The following is a 21,283-nucleotide window of genomic DNA, read 5'->3' on the forward strand; positions in this document are numbered from 1 at the left end:
GTATCTCCAGAACCATGACAGCCTTGCTACAGTCCCAGGCATCTCCCATAGAAACCTGGGAGTCCTGGGAAGATCTCCTTTGTGGAGATCCTGTGGCGACTGGTGTCATTCCTTGGTTCCACCTGCACTTGCCCTACAGAACGTAGACCGTTCTCTCCACATGCCACTGTCACCAAAGAGTCATCGCAGCCAGACTCAGTGGAGCCTGAAGACACCTCCACTGCAGCGTCATACAGCTTTCTCAGGCTGCAATCTGACTGCAAAGGTGCTCACAGCCACGCTGGTATCAGTTAGAGGGAGAAAACGCACAAAGACCATGCTGTTGGGGTCTCCGTGACCAACCACAAGTGCCCAAGCTGACTGGCGTCCTATGTCCCATCTAAACACAAACATCCTTTCCTACGGAAGGTCCTTCACAAGATCAGAAGAGACACACACACACCAGCTGCACAGACACCAACAAGTTACAAGGAATGCAAAGGAAACACGGAACCTGCAAAGGAGAATGTAATTCTCCAGAAATGATCTCAATTTGAAGAACACCTCCGAGAGGCTGAGAAGAACTCAGAATAACATTCCTAACAAAACCTAGTTCAAGATGCAGGAGGCCAGAGATCAACACTATAAAGAAGAAAATTCAGAAAAGACAGAAAATAAGAACTAGCTGGAACCCCTTAGAACCGAAAACTTCAATTAAATGAAAAATAAAAGAGAATTCTTTTACAACAAACCAACACAAGCAGGGCTTTTATAATTAACCTAGTTAGAAAGACAGACACAGACAGACAGAGCTCCTTTAAGACATATGGGAGACTGTTAGCAAATATGCATCATGGTAACTCTGGAAAGTAAAGAAAAGGGGAAAAGTATTAAGTCCCATTTTGCAGGCTGGTGAGGTGGCTCAGTGGGGACAGTGTTTGTCACCGCCAGCCTGACCACCAAGCTCAATCCTTGGAGCCTGGGTAAAGGCAGAAGCAGAGAACCAAAGCTGTCCTCTGACTTCACACACAATGCAGCATATGCACACCCTCCCATCAAACAGACACACTCACAGTAATGATAGTAATAATAACCCATTTCACAAAATAATAGTGGAAAATGCCCTAAATCTTCTAAGGGAAGCCGATATACAGATTCAAGATGCTCAAAAGTCGCTAGAGTCAACCAAAACAGATCATCACCAAGCACATTATAGTCAAAATATCAATGACTGGGTACAGTGCAAAGAGAAAATCCTAAAAATAGGAAGAACAGTCACGTCACATTATAAGCAAAGGTCCATTAAGACTGAGAGCAGATTCCTGTGGCAGAGTTCTTAGAAGAAATCTTACAGGCCAAATGAGATATGAGAGAATAGAGGATGAGATAATACAGCCAAAATAGTAAAAGAAAAAAGATACCCTGCCAACCAAGAAAGAATGCTATACCCAGCACAATTATCCTTCAAAATCAGAAGAAAATAAGTCAGAGAATCCAAGGAACCTCAGAAGTACTAAATCAGCCATCCAAGAAATACTTGAGAATCTGTCACAAAAATGAACATTACAAAATTCTCTAGAAGAACAGATATATGGAAGAGAAATTAAACAGCGTAACAAAGTTACTAAATCATAAAGAAAAAGTCATGAAAAGTGAGCAGTGCATAATTAGTGAAACAACAGAAAAGAGTTCATAATTATAAACAATAATCTTGAATTTAAATGGATTAAGTTCAATCAAAATAAACAGATTGGCTAAATGATTAAAAGAGTGTGGTGATATATTGTTTGTAATAAAGCTTGCCTGAGGATCAGAGGACAGAGCAGTGGTGGCACACATCTTTAATCCCAGCACTAGGAAGGTTGAGACAGGAAGTGATATGGCTGGGCAGAGAAAGGAATATAAGGCAGGAGGAGACAGGAACTAGAGGCTCTTTCAGGCTGAGGAGTTGGTGAGGTAAGAGGTGGTGGCTCTGTTCCTCTGATCAGGCTGAAAACTCTGGGTTTTTATTAAGACCAATCAGGATTCATGCAACAAAGAGAACGCAAGCCCCCATGATGTGCTGCTTATGAGAAGACTCACTCCAGTGAGGATACACAGCATCTAAAGGAGGAGGCTGGAAACCCAATCACACACACGGGAACAGTGTGGGACAGGAGCAGCTGCCCTCACCAGACACAGCGGGCCTTAAACAGCAGAATCAAGGAGACAAAGAACGTCATCATGAAAGGAAGAAAGGATTGATTCAACACAAAGACATGGGAACTGCAAATACACACACCCAACATGTGACCACCTCAATACAGGAAGAAATATTATTAGACATAAGGGAGAGACTCTAATCCAGTAACAATGGGAACTCTAACACCCCACTTTCTTCAATGGACAGATAACCCAGATAGAAAACCAACTAAGTAACACTGGGGTTGGACAAGAGAGCAAATGCTTAACCACATGTATAGACTGTGTCACTCATTAGCAGCACACAGCATGTTCTGCTCTTCAGCACATACATCTCCCAAGACTATCACATGACAGACCAAAAATCAAGTTCCAATGAACTTTAAAAGTTGAAACAATATTGTACACTGTCTCAGACAACAATGGAATAGAACTACACATTAAGAAGTGAGTTCAGGCCGGGCGGTGGTGGCGCACGCCTTTAATCCCCTTGGGAGGCATAGCCAGGCGGATCTCTGTGAGTTTGAGGCCAGCCTGGTCTATAGAGTGAGTTCCAGGACAACAAGGGAGAGAGGGAGAGAGGGGGAGAGGGGGAGAAGGGGAGAGGGGGAGACAGGGAGAGAGAGAGAGAGAATACGAACTTTTTCTATTTTTTCCCTCCACACCTCAACAGAAATTGCAGGTAAAATGAATAAAAAGAAAAACTTCAGAAGGAAATATAAGAGAGTATCATTCTGATCTTGATTTGGGGTGAATTCATAAATAACACATGTATAAATGAATAACTTACTAAGTTGCAGTGAATGCTTCTGTAGTTCAATAAATGAAAATCTTGCCCCAGGGTTATAAAATATCGCTGCCTCTCATTTAATTGACAAAGAATTAGTGTTTAGAATATTTTGAGAAACTATTGAGAATTCCTACAGTTCATAAGAAAAATAATCCGACAAGGGAAATAAGAAACACAAGAGCCAATATCCAAGATGTTTGACCACACTGATAACAAGGGACATGAATCATTTTGGTTTTCCCGTGGGATGAGCATAAAGTGGAATATAGTGTTTTAATCTGTGTATTCCATTCCATGCTTATCTCACAGAAAAAATAAGATGTAAGCTACAATAAAAGCAAACACTGTCTCTTAAATGGCCTATAATGGGACCATGTGGCATTCAAAAGAGGTCCACCACACACAAACTGATTTAATTCTCAGACCACGTCTATAACACAGTGTGGGCTATCATCCTTCTCTGGCACAGGAGAAAACGGAAGCAGACAGATTGTAAGAAAACTGCCCAAGACCACCAGCTCAAAGTGTTAGTGCTGGGAAATTAGGGGCTGCAGTTGACCACACTCAAGGTTTTCCTGGGCCACACATGCCAACTGAGTGCAAAAAGTCTATAATACGGAAGAAAATGAATCTTCATGAAACACAAAGGAAAGATGCCCATGGAAGATGCCCAGTAAGCATAAGAAACCAAGATATGAAAACCACTGCCGAGGTGGTCGGGGTCCCGAAGACAGAGGAAACACTAGAAGAATAAGTAAGGGGTTGGGGATTTAGCTCAGTGGTAGAGCGCTTGCCTAGCAAGCACAAGGCCCTGGGTTTGGTCCTCAGCTCTGAAAGAAAAAATAAATAGATAAATAAATAAATAAATAAATAAATAAATAAATAAATAAATAAACAAATAAATAAATAAATGGAGGAGGAAGAAGAAAATGAGAAGGCAGGGGAAAATCTAAAGAAAAAAAGGTTGAGGTAAAGTCAGAAAAGCGAAGCCATCTGTAAGCAGCAGCTACTCAGCTTAAGAAAGTTTAGGAGGCTGGGGAGGCAGCGCCTTTAAAGTGTCCTGCGGATGTGAAGGCCAGGGTTCAATCCAGAGCCTATGTTATGGCAGGTGTGGTGCATGCCCATCACCACAGCACCGGGGAGGCAGACACAGGAAGATCTCAGGCTCACTGGCCGGTCAGAGCCGATGTGGCCAGTCCTCAGCTAGTTCTAGGCCAGTGAGAGACCAAGTCTGAAAAAGTGTGTGTGTGTGCGCACGGGGGGGTACCTGAGGAATGACATCCAGGGCTGTCCTCAGGCCTCAACACAAGGGACACAGACATGCATCCACACAAACATGAAAACATACATGTAAATACACAACAAGAAAATTTAATAAAAATCTTTGTGTGCCCCTGATTTGGGGGTGCGGGTGGGGGGTGACACGTGTGTTGTGGCACACGTGTAGTGGTCAGAGGACAACCTTGTGGAGTGGGTTCCTGGGATCGAACTCAGGCTGCCAGGCTTGCGTGGCAAGCATCTTTAGGGGAAAGATGACTGGGTGCGAGTACTTGAGGTCAGCAGTTCCACTGTGGGTTTAATGAGCACATAAAATAAGAACAACCTTTAAAAACGAGTGTAATAAAAAACTGAGGGTGATAAGGATTGTTTTGTGCTTATCTGAAGGTTTTTTCCCTGGTAAGATACAAACACCCAGCTTACAGGTTGAGTAAGATTCAAATCTGCCCAGTCGTAAAGCCCAAGTTCTTCCTCAGCACTGCCTTTCAGCAGGTAGGAGCCTCGACCTGTCACAGGCATGGACCTGGCTCACTCTCCTAGAGGACAATCACCTGTACGCACTCATATGTAGATTCCATGCAGAAACAACAATCTGCTTTCTTCTCACTCCCTGAACCACCCGAGTATAAGGATAAACTTTTCACCACTAAGGAACCAGCTCTTCGGCTCTTCAGATCTCAGGTCCCTGGGCGTTCCCAAAAGGTCAAGAGCAAAACCTTGGGATACCTGTGGAAAACCAGAGAAATTCTTGCAGGAGTGTACTGACGGGTGAGCGAGAACCTTCACCACACCATTCATGTTCCAAAGGCCAGGAGCCGAACATGACCTAGACAAGCATGGCTACATCAAGTTTCAGGCCACACAAGTGAACAGATTCTAAAACGAACAGGACTAGATGACGCTGTCTCAAAAGCATTAGGTTGACTATAAACAGCAACAGAAAACTCTGGAAAGTGTTAACACTTTAATACACTTCCAGATGTTAAAAATAACAGCGTCACACGTTAGGACAGGCATGGCAAGGACAATGACAAGCTATGGCTCTGATGAGCACTGGAGAGGAATGAAGAGGGACAGGGAGTGGTGTGTGGGTGGCTCGTACACGGTGTATTTTTATTTATCATTTTGAAATATTTGCTTCCAGTAACTTAAGGGTTGCTAAAGCTGAGTAATAAATGCATGGCTATCTATATCTTACAAGTTCCTGCATGGCTGTACTTCAGAACATGAGCAGCTGAGACACTGGGAAGGCACTGACCAAGTACTAAGGTGAAGGCCGACAAGTAGGCTAAGAGGTTCCACACGGGTAACTGCTGCTGTCCGCAGATGAAGACATGCCACGTCTTCCTTGCCCGAGCCTCTAACATGAGCCGCTGACACCCACCTCACAGGGCTGCGGTGTGGGGCTTACAGCGCTGCCTGGTTCCTCTAAGAACGCCACACACACTAGCACTATCAGCACCGCAGCTCAGAATCCATGGCTTTTATTTAAAAGGTGACTGGAACAAGCGTGTGAGCACTGGGACGTTTCACCTCTGAACCTCCCTTTAAACTGGATGGACTTGCCCTGACAGTGTGCTCCAGCTGTAACTACAAGGGAAGGAGCCTGCCATCATACACGGTCACACACAATCTCCTTCGTGTTTTCTCTTCCACGTTCTTATTCCATTTCCTCTACACAAGAGGCCACAGAATCAAGTCAACTTCTTACATGATTTCTTTTTGAAGATGTTCTAACGACTAATAGTTTAAACAGGTTTAAATATTTTAAAACTTCTTTTTTCAGGTTATCAAAATATATTAGTGTTTTCTTGGGTCTCTGGTGTAAATTATGAAAATGGTGTCTGAGTCTTCTTACTGCAACTTGTTTTGCCTCAAAATTAAATCATTGATTAAGGAACAAACGCTTTCCACATCAGATACCAAACCAAGGGCACACTATGTTCTAACATCGCCTGCTCTCTATGAAATATGCATATCTTCTCTGGGTAAATATGCCTTCTGAAAAGGCAACTTTGTAGCCCTGGTTAATTATGCAAGTTATAAATGTACTGTCTAGAATTTAAATAAATACGTAGGCACAAGAACATATATTTGCTTTGGACGCTATTGACTTTCTAGGCCGGCTCTTCCTTTGAGCTGGATCAACATTCGCATGCATTAGCATTTCTTTCATGCTGACTACCCACAGCAGCCTTGTGCACTGTGTGAAGCAAGATGATTGCTTTGGGGAGGAATGCTTAGGAATATGACACAAATAACCCTCAGAAATAGAAGTGAGGACAGTTCTTCCTAACTGGGCTTTGCAAAGGTTGAATTCATGCCCCTAGAAAACAGCCTTCTCTAGTTCCGTCTCCAGGCTGAGGCTACCGCTGAAATCTAGTAGTTAAATGTCTGGGAATAATTCAGGACCATCATTCAGCAGGAATTCAGTCTACTTCTGCTATTCAGATGAAATGTCGTTCCGATCAGAGTTGTTTCTGTGAGGTTTAGGGGCTGAGCGGTGCTAACATTTGACGGCCTTTGCTCCTGAGGACTATGGTGTGAATTGTTCTCGCAGAGATAGTTTCTCCAGAGGGGAAACTTGGATGGAGAAAGACTGAAGTCACTTGGCTGGTCAGACAGTAACTGAGAGTGAGGTCCAACTGAGGCTGTGAAACTCCAAAGACTGCAGTGTTCTCCCCATCCCAACCCGGCTCTGTTGAACAGACTGGGGGCTGCTGGGAAAAGAATTGTTTCTTCCTGTAGATTAATATACAACACAACCAGATCCAAGCCTTAAAGAGACACCCCCTCCCAAACGAGGGACACCCCCTCCCAGAGGACACCCCCTCCCAAACGAGGGATACTTCCTCCCAGAGGGACCCCCTCCCAAACAAGGGACACCCCTGCCCAAACGAAGGACATGAGGCTTTACTTTTTAGCAGCATGGCAAATAACTCAATCATTAAGAACAACTTCAAGCCAGGCGGTGGTGGCGCACGCCTTTAATCCCAGCACTCGGGAGGCAGAGCCAGGCGGATCTCTGTGAGTTTGAGGCCAGCCTGGACTACCAAGTGAGTTCCAGGAAAGGCGCAAAGCTACACAGAGAAACCCTGTCTCGAAAAACCAAAAAAAAAAAAAAGAACAACTTCAAATGCTCAGCCAATTTTGTAAGCAATGTCTTTTCAAAGGCATCACTGAACTGACAAGAAAACTCAGAGGCCTCAGAGGGAGAGGGACAAAGGCATGCTGAGGTGGTCCCTAAGTCCTAAGGTGACGCTGCTTCACTGGACACAAACCTCACCCAGCCATCTGCATGCACTCTCTGCCTCTCCAGCAGCCAAGGCCCTCCCAGGTGTTTGTTTTTGTATTTTGGGGGAGGAAAGGGTTTATTTGGCTTACACTTCCATATCACCGTTCATCACTGAAGGAAGTCAGGACAGGAACTCAAACAGGGCAGGAACCTGGAGGCAGGAGCTGATGCAGAGGCCATGAAGGAATGATGCTTTCTGGCTTGCTCCTCATGACGTGCTCAGTCTGTTTGTTTGTTTGTTTGTTTATTTATTTATTTATTTATTTATTTATTTATTTATTTATTTTGACAGTAGCGGGGGCACAGGGAACAGAAGGGAAAAACAAAGTCTCCCCCAGGTGGGGCGTCTAATAGAAGATTCAAAGACTAAAACTAAAACCCTGTGTAAGAAGTAAACCTGTCCTCAAGAAGAGGAGGAAATTTGATTACATGGAGAGGGGAAAAAAAATTATCCCTAAAAAAAAATCCCTCACCACAAATGGTCTTTGAAGGAACTGACTCCAGCATCAAGTGACCCAGGTGACCTGAATAGCCTCAAGCTGCCTATTTTTAAAGGCTCTCAGATTGATGGTGCCCTAAGGCTACTGGAAAAAGCAAACAAAAATCTTTTCTGAAGGTCTGGGGAGATGACTCCTGTTAAAGCACAGGCTTGCAGGTGTGAGCACCTGAGTTCAGCTCCCCAGAACCCACTTAAAGCCAGGCTACAATCCCAGTCTCCTACAGGGAGAAGGGAGGAGAGACAGGGCAGGCCCTGGAGCACTGCTCTGGCATGTGCTGTGGCAGATGGGGTGGAAGGTGAGGACCATCTGACTCATGCGTGCACTGTGGCACACGTGTAGTGTTCACACACGAGTTCACTCTCGATGACCTATATGGTGGAAGAAGAGGACTCTTGAAAGTAAGTACTCCTCTGATAGACACACACACACACACACACACACACACACACACACCATACAAATATGTAAATAAGTATAATTTATAAAATTTAAAAGGGAATGAGTAAAATAAACTGAGAAAGACCCAAGCTGGCAGATGGTGATTCCTGGTAGGCTGCAGCCGTTCTTGCTACAGTCCTTCTTAGCTTCTGAGAAGAGACAAGCCAAAACGTGCCCCTTGGACTCCTGAGCAGCAGCCGACAGTCTAGACGTTTCAGAAGTGTGCAAGGAGGAAGCTTTTGCTTCTCCTGTGAAAGTTCAGTGCGGTTGAGACCAGAGCAGGCCTGAGTTCTGAAGAGCTGGCCGGACTCCACGTTCCTTCTCCAATCACCAAGTGCAAGACTGGAAATGGCTGATATGTCACGGAGTTTGGGCCATAACCTCACAGCCAGGGGCAGCGCCTTTCACACTGACTTTCCCTCCTCCCTCCTGCTAAGATGTAATGATGCTCTCAACACCCTCCATTCCCATCTGCACACCTCTCAGACAGGTCACACACGCATCAGCCCTGCAAAGAGTGAGAGCAAAGGATGAAAGCCCATAGCAAGCCAGGCACTCACACATTTAGCATTTTAAATACACCTGGCATTTGTTCAAAGACTACACAGACATCTTCCTAAAGTTAAATAACCTAGGAAAACACTATTTCACTCTTGACTGTTTGTTTAGTTTCAATAGGGGAGGGCACGAAGTCCCAAGTATAATAAGTCTTTAAGCCAGGCACAGCAGTGCACACCTGTAACCCCAACCCTCACATCTGTGAGGTGGAAGCTGGAAGACCAAGAGTTCAAGGTCATAATCAGCTACACAGGTCAACCTTGGCCACATGAAACCATGCCTTAAAATAACAACAAAATCTTTAATATTAATTTCTTTTTTGTTGTTTTTTGTTTTTCGAGACAGGGTTTCTCTGTGTATCCCTGGCTGTCCTGGAACTCGCTCTGTAGACCAGGCTGGCCTAGAACTCACAGAGATACACCTGCTTCTACTTCCCAAGTGCTGAGATTAAAAGTGTATGCCACCACCACCCAGTGTCAAAAACTGTTAATGAACAGTATATGTGTACAGTTTTTATTATTTTTTATTTGTATTATGTTTATCCTGAAAAAATTTATGACTGTTGGACAATACAAAATGTTTCTAGGATATGCATGTACTTTGGAGAGAGGAAAATGTCATTTTCTTTCATATGACTACAATTCCCTGTGTGCATTTAAAAACTTGACTTGGGAGGCTGAGGACATAGCTTAATGTCAGGATGTCTTACTGCACTTGAGACCTAGAGTTCAATCCCCAGTACCAAGAGAAAAAAAAACTAAAACGTTATTTATAGCCCATATTATTAAAGATAACCCATAATATTAAAAAGTTCCCAAGGGGTCCATGCCACAAAAGTGCATAAAGCTTTCTGTCCACAGATGACCCACAGTAACACACCTTAGATTCAATAGTCATGAGCTAAAGGCTCAGTGAAAGAAGAGTGAGTAGGGGGTAGAGAGACAGTCCAGCAATTAAGAACACTGGCTGCTCTTCCAGAGGACCTGGGTTCAAGTCCTAGCACCCACATGGCAGCTCACAACTGGCTGTAACTCTAGCCCAAGGGTATCTGATGGCCTCCTCTGGCCCTTGAGGGTACTGCACACATGGTGTACATGCATGAAGGCCAAAAGAACTTGTTGTGGAAAATCTTTTTGTACACTGTGAAGATGTGTTGTTCTCATTGGTTTAATGAAGAGCTAAATGGCCAATAGCTAGGCAGGAAGAGGTTAAGTGGGACTTGTGGACAGGGGGAGAGCACTAAGAGGAAGAAGGGTGGAGTCCCCAGGAGAGGAGGGGAGAAGGAAGATGAACGTGCCATGTTAAAGAAAAGTACTGAGTCACGGGGTAGAATGTAGATAAGAAATATGGATTAAGTTGTAAGAGCTAGTTAGTAACAAGCCTAAGCTATTGGCTAAGCATTTATTATTAATAATAAGTCTCTGTGTGGTTATTTGATGGCAGGACATAAAATTCTGTCTACAAATACTCATACACATAAAATTAAAAATTAAAAAGAGTAAATGCATTATATAATATTCACACAAGGATATCATACAATCTGTAACAGTAAAATAGATGAGTAACAGCTACATGTGTGAGAGACTCTCAGAAACAATGCTGAGCCACAGAAAAAAAGTCTTAAGAACGTACTTAGTGTGAACACGCCGAAGTCAGAGCTCCAAATACACAGAGCACAGCCATGAGGAGAAGCGTGCCCAGGAGGGCTATGCACCACAGTAACAAAAACAGAAAAGGGGATCAAGGATAATAGAGAAAGATACGGACGCAGCCACGCATGGTGGTTCATTCCTGTAATTCCTGTGCTCTGGAAGTTGAGACGGGATGGCAAAATTAAACCCAGCCTGGACCTCACAGGCAGGTACTATCTCAAAAACAATACAATGGAGACAAGAATGGAATTAGGAACTTTTCTGACGGAAGGGGAAAAGCTGAAAAGAAAACTCTGTCTTAGTAGTATGGAGAGGGCATAAAAGGGAAGAGCAGAAATAACTGAGAAATCTGAACCTGAGAAAATGTATTCTCATGCTTAGCAGACAGACAGGAGAAAAGCAGAGGCTAGTTTACTGGACAAAGGTAAGAGACACTAATTAATCTAATTAGCACTCTGGAAATGTGAGTTAGGCATTGGGGCAGCTCAGAGAAGTTGGCAGGTGTTAAAGCCTGACATCATCAGCTTGGATCCTGAGGAGGCTCACACATATGTTACAGGGGTCTGCAGGTCTACCTGCTGCTGATGGAGGCTCATTGTCCACATCCTCACTGTCCACATCCTCCACTGTCCACATCCTCACTGTCCACATCCTCATTATCCACATCCTCACTGTCCACATCCTCACTGTACACATCCTGCACTGTACACATCCTCACTGTACACATCCTCCACTGTCCACATCCTCACTGTCCACATCCTCACTATCCACATCCTCACTGTCCACATCCTCACTGTCCACATCCTCACTGTACACATCCTCCACTGTACACATCCTCCACTGTACACATCCTCCACTGTACACATCCTCACTGTCCACATCCTCACTGTCCACATCCTCCACTGTACACATCCTCACTGTCCACATCCTCCACTGTATACATCCTCCACTCTCCACATCCTGCACTGTCCACATCCTCCACTGTCCACATCCTCCACTGTACACATCCTCACTGTCCACATCCTCACTGTCCACATCCTCCACTGTCCACATCCTCACTGTCCACATCCTCACTGTCCACATCCTCACTGTCCACATCCTCCTCTGTCCACATCCTCACTGTTCACATCCTTCACTGTCCACATCCTTCACTGTCCACATCCTCCACTGTCCACATCCTCACTGTCCACATCCTCCACTGTCCACATCCTCACTGTCCACATCCTTCACTGTCCACATCCTCACTGTCCACATCCTCCACTGTCCACATCCTGCACTGTTCACATCCTCACTGTCCACATCCTCACTGTCCACATCCTCCACTGTACACATCCTCACTGTCCACATCCTGCACTGTCCACATCCTCCGCTGTCCACATCCTCCACTGTCCATCCACTGTCCACATCCTCACTGTCCACATCCTCCTCTGTCCACATCCTCACTGTCCACATCCTCCACTCTCCACATCCTCCACTCTCCACATCCTCACTGTCCACATCCTCCACTGTACAAGTGGAGGGGACCTTAGCAGTGCTAGGACGCCATGCATAGGATAGACAGTCACAACAGGGGATGGCCTATTAACTGAAGATTTTGTGTGACTGCACAAAGACAGTCCCAGCCAAGACCACTATGGTGATATTTTATTTGTACTGAAACGTGATTTTATTTGTATGTTAATAAATAAAGTTGCCTGGGGGTCAGAGCTAATAGCAAGCCATAGCAGAAGTCTGGCAGTGGTAGCACACACCCTTAATTCTTGTCACATGACAGGCAGATCTCTGTGTGTTCAAGGATATCACCAGCATGGAGACACACGCCTTTAATCTCAATACCAACCATAGAAGATCTGGAGGTCTGTATAGATAGGCAGTGATGAGGAAGTCATGTGGTTGGGTTTACAACCAATGAGAAGGCAGAATAGAGAGTCAATAAAAAGGACAAACACACAGGAATTAGCTCTCTCTTGTGGAGAGGTAGGACAGCAGCGGCAGTGAAGGGTAAGGTTTTTAATCTCAGCTCTTAGCTATTGCTCTGACCTCTTGGCTTTTAACTCTGTATTTGGCTCTGTGTTTCTTATTTAACAAGACGGTTACACCTACAGACCACTGAAACAATGTTACATTGTAACAATGTGAACAAGGTTCTATGAACCTTCCTTTGTGTTCCCATCTCTATAAATCCCATATCCTGTTCAATTCCTGGCTCTGTGCTCTGCCTAAGAATCAAGCTCTCCAATGCCAACCAGGAGTAAGGGTGATGTTTCTGTGGAGCTATTGTACTGACCCAGGCTAGGATTCCCCAACAGCCTGACAGATGTGGTGACGGCTGGTGGTACTGAGACTGAAGTCATCAAGCCTCAGGAACAATTGGAAGCTGTCAACAACAACAACAACAACAACAACAACAACAAAATGGCCCCGCACTTTTGCAAACGTAGTAAATAAAAAAACCCAGGGCTCTGAGGCCATGATTTCATTTCCTTACCCCAAATAATTACAGCGGATAAATAATAAAGATAGTAAAGTGGGGGATGGAGAGGTGGCTCAGTGGTTAAGAGCACTGGCTGCTCTTCCAGAGGACCCGGGTTCAATTCCCTGAACCCACATGGTAGCTCACACCTGTCACTCCAGTTCTAGCAGACCCGACACCCTCACACGGACATGCAGGCAAAACATCAAAGCACATAAACTAAAAATAAATCATTAAAGATAGTAATGTGTCTTTGGACTTCCTTTTGCCCAACCAAAACCATTGCTAACACTTCAGGCTGCACTGGAATTAACATTATAGGGGACATAGCTAAACTACAGGGAAGCAATCTGGCTGCCCCTGGAACCATGCAGACCTACTTTCTAAGTCAAATCTGGACAAAATGTAGCTGTCAGAGGTGAAAATCCTTCTCATTGTTTCGTAAAATATATCTAGCCAGGCATTGGTAACACACGCCTTTAGTCCCAGCACTCAGGAGGCAGAGCCAGGTGGATCTCTGTGAGTTCAAAGCCAGCCTGGTCTACAGAGCGAGATCCAGGACAGGCACCAAAACTACACAGAGAAACCCTGTCTGTGTGTGTGTGTGTGTGTATGATTATTTTTAATTTGTCTCACAGTCATTTAACGTTTATTGTTCAGAGTGTTTGTCTGGACACTGTCCCAGGTTTCTACAAACAATTCAACAACACAAAGAAAGCAGGCAGGAAAGACTGTGCTAACAGACACTAACTGGAAGTGCCCACAGACGGCATCTCAAGGAGAAGCAAGGAGGCTGGGGAGGGCTGCAGGGTTCTCGTGATGAGGACCAAAGGCAAGAACTGAGACTGGAACCGTCCCGAGCTCCTAGGAGAACTGGCTGGTTTTCAGCCATTGTAACGAGTAGCTAAGGACTGCTTTAAGTTCCTTTGACAGCCGGGCAGTAGTGGCGCACGCCTTTAATCCCAGCACTTGGGAGGCAGAGGCAGGCGGATCTCTGTGAGTTCGAAGCCAGCCTGGTCTACAGGGCGAGATCCAGGACAGGCACCAAAACTACACAGAGACACCCTATCTCCAAAAATCAAAAAAAAAAAAAATCAAAACAAAACAAAAAACAACCAAGAAAGCATAAAGAATTTCTTCCCAAATGAAATCTGATAGATTTCAATCCTAAGGAACACATAAGTACAGAGAATGTGGGTGAGAGAGAATGAGACCAAGCAGGCTGATACAAGGCCCTGTCTGGCTGGCTCTTTCCTTTAAGTGTCAGAGTTCAAGCTACGGCTCTGCCGTTTAACAGGAGGCTACGTATCAGCTACGCAACTGTCACAGCCGCCAGGCCAGAGGATGAGTGTGCACATTCTGTGCACAGGGACGGCAAGACTCCCCAGAACTAACAACTTCCCGAGACGAGGTAATGAACTTGTTTAGTGGGACGGGGGAGGGGGGAGCTGCCCTGAGGGTCCAAGTGAGGCCAGGCTGTCACCACTCAGCATCATGCTTTGTGAGTCAGAGAAGTCACTCCGGGGAACGCGGCAGCGTTTCAGAATGGTTCCACGGGTGCTGACCTGCACTGCCACCCATCGTGTCTTGCCACTCTGATACGCTGTAGCTCCCACTGGTGACATAAAAGAGACCTGAGCATGAAGACACTGTCACTGACCCATCCTAAGGAGAGCACGAGGAGGCTGCTGTCCGTGCTCCCAGCCTGGGCACATCCCACCACAGCTCATCCCACCACAGCTCTTACTCTGTCCCATTAGTGCTGTGGGCATGCTCACATTACATTATATACTTCAATAATCACAAGCTTTTATTACTTATAAAAAAGCAAGTTATTAGCCAATATCCTGATATTAAGTCCTATTACGAAGGAGGTTTATCTGCTTGCATATAAAGTGGGTATGGGTTTTGTAGAGAATAATACTTTTATTTAGAATATGAATCTATTGGGAAATAGAAGATGGTATAATTTGTATGTACCTATGAAATCCAAATCTAGGATGTAGTTATAACAAAAATCAAAGAAATTTGTCTTTTAAATTTTGTTAATGAGAAGCATATACATGTTGCTAAGACCAATATTATATTTGCTGATAATAACTCATTTCTTACCAGCTATAACATATACCCTTTGATCCTTTCTTTAAAAAAAAAATCCTAGCATTTTCTAAGAATGAAAGTCAGACAGACAGAAGTTTGACTGTAGTCACAGAAGAATACACGTAAATAAGAGGTCAGTCAGCCTTGGCCTCTTCTCTGGTTGGCTCCTAATGTCTAATATGCGTGGGGACAGGGACAGTGTGGTCTGTCAGGGACAGGGACAGTGTGGTCTGTTTCTTTTGTACGGTGACTCGCACATTACCTAATAAAATCCTCATATTTTTAATTTCCAACTTTACATACGGAGAATCTGTTGTCACTTAACATTAAGGGAACCTTTTCCAAGATTGACTGTTCAATTCTGTGTATGTGAGGGCTTGTGCACTCAAGTGCAGGACCTGCAGAGGCCAGAAGAGGGCGTCAGGTCTCCAGGAGCCGGAGTTATAGGCAGCTGTGAGCCACTGGATATGAACTGCACTCAGGTCCTCTGAAGAGCGGTGCACACTCTTATCCACTGAGCCATCTCTCTAGCTACAAGAGAAACATTTTTCTCTGTCCTAGGAGCAAAGGTTTATATAATACAACTTTAATGACAAATTTATTATGGAGTTTCATTCTTTTAGAATTTTCATAGCATTCTTAATGATCTCACTTTCTTAGGAGACAATCAGTGCCTGAAATTATTGAAGGTTCCACTGACAGATGATTTCAAGTCATTGTGTACGGGTTGTATGCATAAGCACTTCCTTGGACTTCAGTATGGATCAAAGGCTAGGAAAGTCCTTTCTTCTTTCCCCACTGAAATGCTTTTTAGCACCAGAACATTAGTGTGATCTGCACACATCTATAATCACACAATGAAAGGGAAAAATACAATAAAATTGTAAGACAGAAGAGTTTTTGTATTTAGTCAAATGGTGAAATAAGTGGATTGTAAAATAAGGAGACATGGCTGGGTGGTGGTGGCACACACCTTTAACCCCAGCACTCAGGAGGCAGAGGCAGACAGATCTCTGAGTTCCAGGTCAGCCTGGTCTACAGAGAGTGTTCCAGGACAAGCAGGGCTACACAGAGAAAAACTGTCTCAAAAAACTGTCCTTTTTCAGTTATCTGGGGCAGTCTTGGTGCCTCTTCTAGGGTGTCATCTGTCTCACACTTCTGCGTCTTCACAGACAGAAGATGCATAATTAGGATGTAACCCAGGGGAACTGGTAGGAAATGAACCGAGGGTGCCAACATGGCTGGCAGGTGTCTTTGTGCCTTGCCTGGTTGTTGGTGCTGTCAAGACTCTGTCCACTTGAGAAAGACAGGGAGCAAAAGAAGCTAAAAGCAAACTGGGAAGAAGATAGATTCTTAGGACTTAGAAGGCAAGCCTGTGAAGTCCATCGCGGCATGGAATGCCAAACTGCACTCTGGATTCTAACAGGCTGTGAGCAGTCAACAGCACATCAGCAGGAGCTGATGCTCACAAGGGAAGAGCCAGTCTCCTTGAAGTTGTGTAAGGAAACACACCAGGTCTATGAGATTCAAACTGAGGTGCAGAAGGACAATCTAAACCAATGACTGTACGCTTACCCACAGCTAGTCATCTAGGATGACTAATATGGGATGGCAGATTGATACCAACCTTTCTCTACTATGAAGAAAAACTCAAAAAGCAGGTGACTGATGGTCTACCTAGTATGAACATCTCTGAGCATGTCACTCTGGCCTTACATGACAGTGTGGGGCTAGGAAGATGGCTCAGTCAGTGTTTGTTATGTATAGAGGAGGACCTGGGTTCTGATTCCTGGAATGGGCATTGCAATGTGTGAGCACAGCAGTGTGTGTGTGTGTCTGCAATTCTACACTGGAAGATGGAGACAGGAAGGGCCATCGGGCTTGCTGGCCAGCGAGGCTAGCCCAACAGTGATACTACTCCAGGTTCATGTAGCGACTCTGTCTCAGAAACTAAAGAGTGACAGGAGAAAGCTGCTCGATCTCAGGCTTCCCCATGCACGCACACATACCACACACAGAGATGCACATACATAGACACACACACACACACACAAAGCAAAATGAAGTCTGTAAAATCAATTTAATAACGGTAATAACAAGCTAAGTCTTGGGAGGCCCTACCATGCAGCTAACCACACCAGCAACTCATCCATTCTTCAAAACCGAGTGGCTGCTACTGCCCTGTGCAGAAGGGACCCGTGAGACCAGTAAGTGAGCAACTGCTCTCTCATCGGCTCCAGTGGCAGCCCTCACTGGTAAGGATTTAGGCGAAGGCCATAAAAAGGGCATGAGAGGCTGGAGGTGGTGGGACCCATCTTTATTCCAGCCCTCAGGAGGGAGAGGTAGGGGAGTTTAAGGCCATCCTGGTCTACACCGCAAGTTCCAGGATAGGCAGGACTACTTAACAGAGAGAGCCTGTCTCAGAAAGGGGAGGGGCATGTAAGTATATTCTAAGAGTTACATCAGGGGCTGGAGGTTAAGAGAGGGCATTTCTCTTCCAAATCAGCACCTACATCAGGCAGCTCATGACCGCCTGTAACTGGGCTCCAGGGATCCACTGCCTCAGGCCTCTGCAGTTACTCACAACACACACACACACACACACACACACACACACACACACCAGACATACATACACACCACACATACACACACACACCACACATACATACACACACACCACACACACCACCACACATACATACACACACACACCACCACACATACATACACACACACCACACACACACACCACACACACACACCACACACACACACACACACACACACACACACACACGATTAAAATTAAATCTTTTGTTAATAAAATATTTTGCAAATAATCTCAGGAAAACGACTTCTATTTTCTTCCTCTTACGGAGAAGAATGGAAGACAGCAGAGCACACAATGCAGACATGGGCACATCCCTGACCTCAGGGGAGAGCCATCCACAGGAACCTGCTCTAGAAACGGCGGGGCAGACCAGACCTGGGTGCTTCCCCCAGGACTGAGGAGAACAGGGAAACATGACAATAAATGACCAGCTCTTGAGCAACCCAAGTTCACAGCAGCCAAAGCATTGGGAACGTGGTTGTGTGGGTGATAACCTCACACAGGCAGCATTTACACCACAGCACGCTGTGTGTTCCCAGAGCGTCAGGACCACAAGTCCCTCAACAGTGCTTGGATTCATTGCTCTCGGGACTTAAGAGCCACCCCTTCATCGATTCAAATGAAGATTTACTGAATGAATAGAAAATAAAAAAAAAATAGTGGCTTAAATAAAATTGGAAGACTAGAAAGAATTGCAGAGAATTTGTCGGAATCTGGTTGTTGGAGAGAGAACCTATCCCAGCCTCCCTTCTGGGGCATTTAGGGCCTTCCCACACCAGGCTTACTCTGCCGTAAGACCTCATCTCACCCCACCTCCCCACCTTGGATTCTGTTTACAACTTCCTTTTTCTGGCACAGTTCTGTCCTTTCTCATTCCGTGTATTAATTCAGCAATCTAGAATCCCACACTATGCTGCACTCTTGTAGAAAATATCTGAGCATACTTATTAAATACAGTGCTAACATGTTTGTTATTAAGCAATCATAAAGATAATAAAATACACTTTAAGCACACCCGGCCGACAGAAGTTTTCGTTTTTATTTCTATACGCACTGGATTGAGCTGCACTTTGGAAATCACTGCTTCATGGCAAAGAACCAATCTCCATAACACTGCGCGCTCAGTGCACGGGCATGTGAGAGCAGACACTCCAAAGGCCAGCTTGTTTCATCAGCGTGGTATCAGTGGTATCGATCCAGCTTCTTCTGCCTGGAACACTCCCTATCCACCTTCCCCAGCCTCATTCCTCCAGTCAAGTTCCCTGAAGGCCAAATTCAAACTCCACCCCAGGCATTATCTGAATCTCCTCTGAAGGAGTTGGGATTCTCTCTGGAGGAGGACCAAGTCTATGAGGTTCACCAGGAGCCTGAGGTGAGACAGTGGGGCAGCTGCGAACACTGAGACTAGGTTAACGGAGAGAGACCCAAGTGAAAAAAGGAAAGAAAAATAAGACACAAACAAAGAAATACAGCCCGAGCAAACCATCTGCCTTACAATAAAAATATTAAAATAGGCTTAGCTGCACACAGATAATTCATATTTTTAAAAGTTGTAGTATAAGTTATGTGGGAAATATGGGACATTATAATGGCCCTAAAGCCCTCACTTTTTATTTTTTAGTCAAAGTCATAAACGTGAAGTTTAGGCATGTAACTTTAAAACTTACAAATAATGGCATAAAAAAATAGCTAAAATATTTCCAAGTGATGGTGTCTAAGAAACAGATCTAAGGAAGTAGAGCCTTTGGGTACTATGGAATTTTTAAAATGAGTACATTTATCATAGGAGCATACCTTTAAATGTTGGTCATTGGCATATATTAATTATGCATTATAATGGGTTACATTATGATATCTTTACACACAGACAAAATACATTTTGATATTCACACAGACACCCCATACATCACCCTCTGTGGCCCTCCCCTACTTCCAATCCCCTTCCTTTTCCAAGCCAGGACCCCTTCCTCTGTCATTTTATCTGTGAGTGTGTGAGTGAGTGTGCATGGGTGTCTGTGTGCCAGTGTTTGTGTGAGAACTAATACATTTCATTAGAGTAGTGTACAAGAACATAGGTGGGGGTTTGTTCACATAAAAGGAAATTTCTAAAATTAAAAGGCTTTTACTTCCTACACAGAAGGAGAAGAAACCTAAAAAGAAAACAGATAACAAAACAGAACTTTTTTTTTTTTCAAGACAGGGTTTCTCTGTGTAGCTTTGCACCTGTCCTGGAACTCACTTGGTAGCCCAGGCTGGCCTCGAACTCATAGAGATCCGCCTGCCTCTGCCTCCCAAGTGCTGGGATTAAAGGCGTGCGCCACCACCACCCGGCTAAAACAGAACTTTTAAAAGAAAGTTTGACGTAAGTCTAGTGACCATAAAGATTCCATGAAGTACTAGGCATGGTGATCACTACTGTAACCCAGTACTCACAGGCGAAGGCCGGCGGATCACTGAGGCCGGCCTGGGTTACGTATCAAGGAAAGAAAAGAAAATTCATCAAAAAGTAATATTTAAAGAAGGTTTCCCCAGAATTGAAAACCATGAGCTTTTGAACTGATGACGTCAAAGGAAAGAGACAAAATATACCCACGGCAGAGTATATCAGCACATGATTTCAAGACTACCAGCACGTGACAAGAAAAAGGACAGTGAGTGAAAAGCAGCCTGTGAAGCAAAGGTCACCTAGTGAGGAGGAGACAGCTCAGAGGATGAAGAGCTTGTCTGCAGGAGTGAGGACCCAGGTCTGCAGGTGTAGAGACGCACATCTGGAAGCCAGCACTCCCACAGCGAACAGGAGGCGGAGACTGGAGAGCCCGGAAGCTCCACAGACAGCTAGCAGTGACTCACAAGACACTGTCTCAAGCGAGGTGGAAGGCAAACATCGACACTCACGGTTGTCCTCCGACTGCCACACACATGCAGGTAACACACATGCACCTGCACTCATTCACATAAACACATGTGAACACAAACAGATAAAAACCAAGTTCATACAAAAAATTCAGAGTAGATGGTACCTATTCTCACTGGCAATATAAGCAGCCAAACAGAAAAAAAAAAAGCATGCCTTCCAAATTACAAAAATCCTTATTCATCAGAGAAATGCAAATCAAAATGACTCTGAGATACCACCTTACACCTGTCAGAATGGCTAAGATCAAAAACACTAGTGACAGTCTATGTTGTAGAGGATGCAGAGCAAGGGGAACACTCCTCCACTGTTGGTGGGAGTGAAAACTTGTACAATCACTGTGGAAATCAGTATGGCAGTTTCTCAGAAAATTGGGAATCGATCTACCTCAAGACCCAGCCATACCACTCTTGGGCATATACCCAAGGAATGCTCAATCATACCACAAAGAAATATGCTCAACTATGTTCATAGCAGCACTATTTGTAATAGCCAGAACCTGGAAACAACC

At 44.7% G+C, this 21,283-nt stretch overlaps 1 protein-coding gene across 4 annotated transcripts in view; it reads right to left on the minus strand.

Moving 5' to 3' along the window:
• The window catches only part of Slc41a2 (solute carrier family 41 member 2), a 133,208-nt gene that overhangs the window by 4,547 nt on the left and 107,378 nt on the right, over positions 1 to 21,283 (minus strand). The window lies entirely within an intron of this gene.

Source organism: Peromyscus eremicus, chromosome 18, assembly GCF_949786415.1.
Source record: "Peromyscus eremicus chromosome 18, PerEre_H2_v1, whole genome shotgun sequence".
Taxonomy (NCBI): domain Eukaryota; kingdom Metazoa; phylum Chordata; class Mammalia; order Rodentia; family Cricetidae; genus Peromyscus; species Peromyscus eremicus.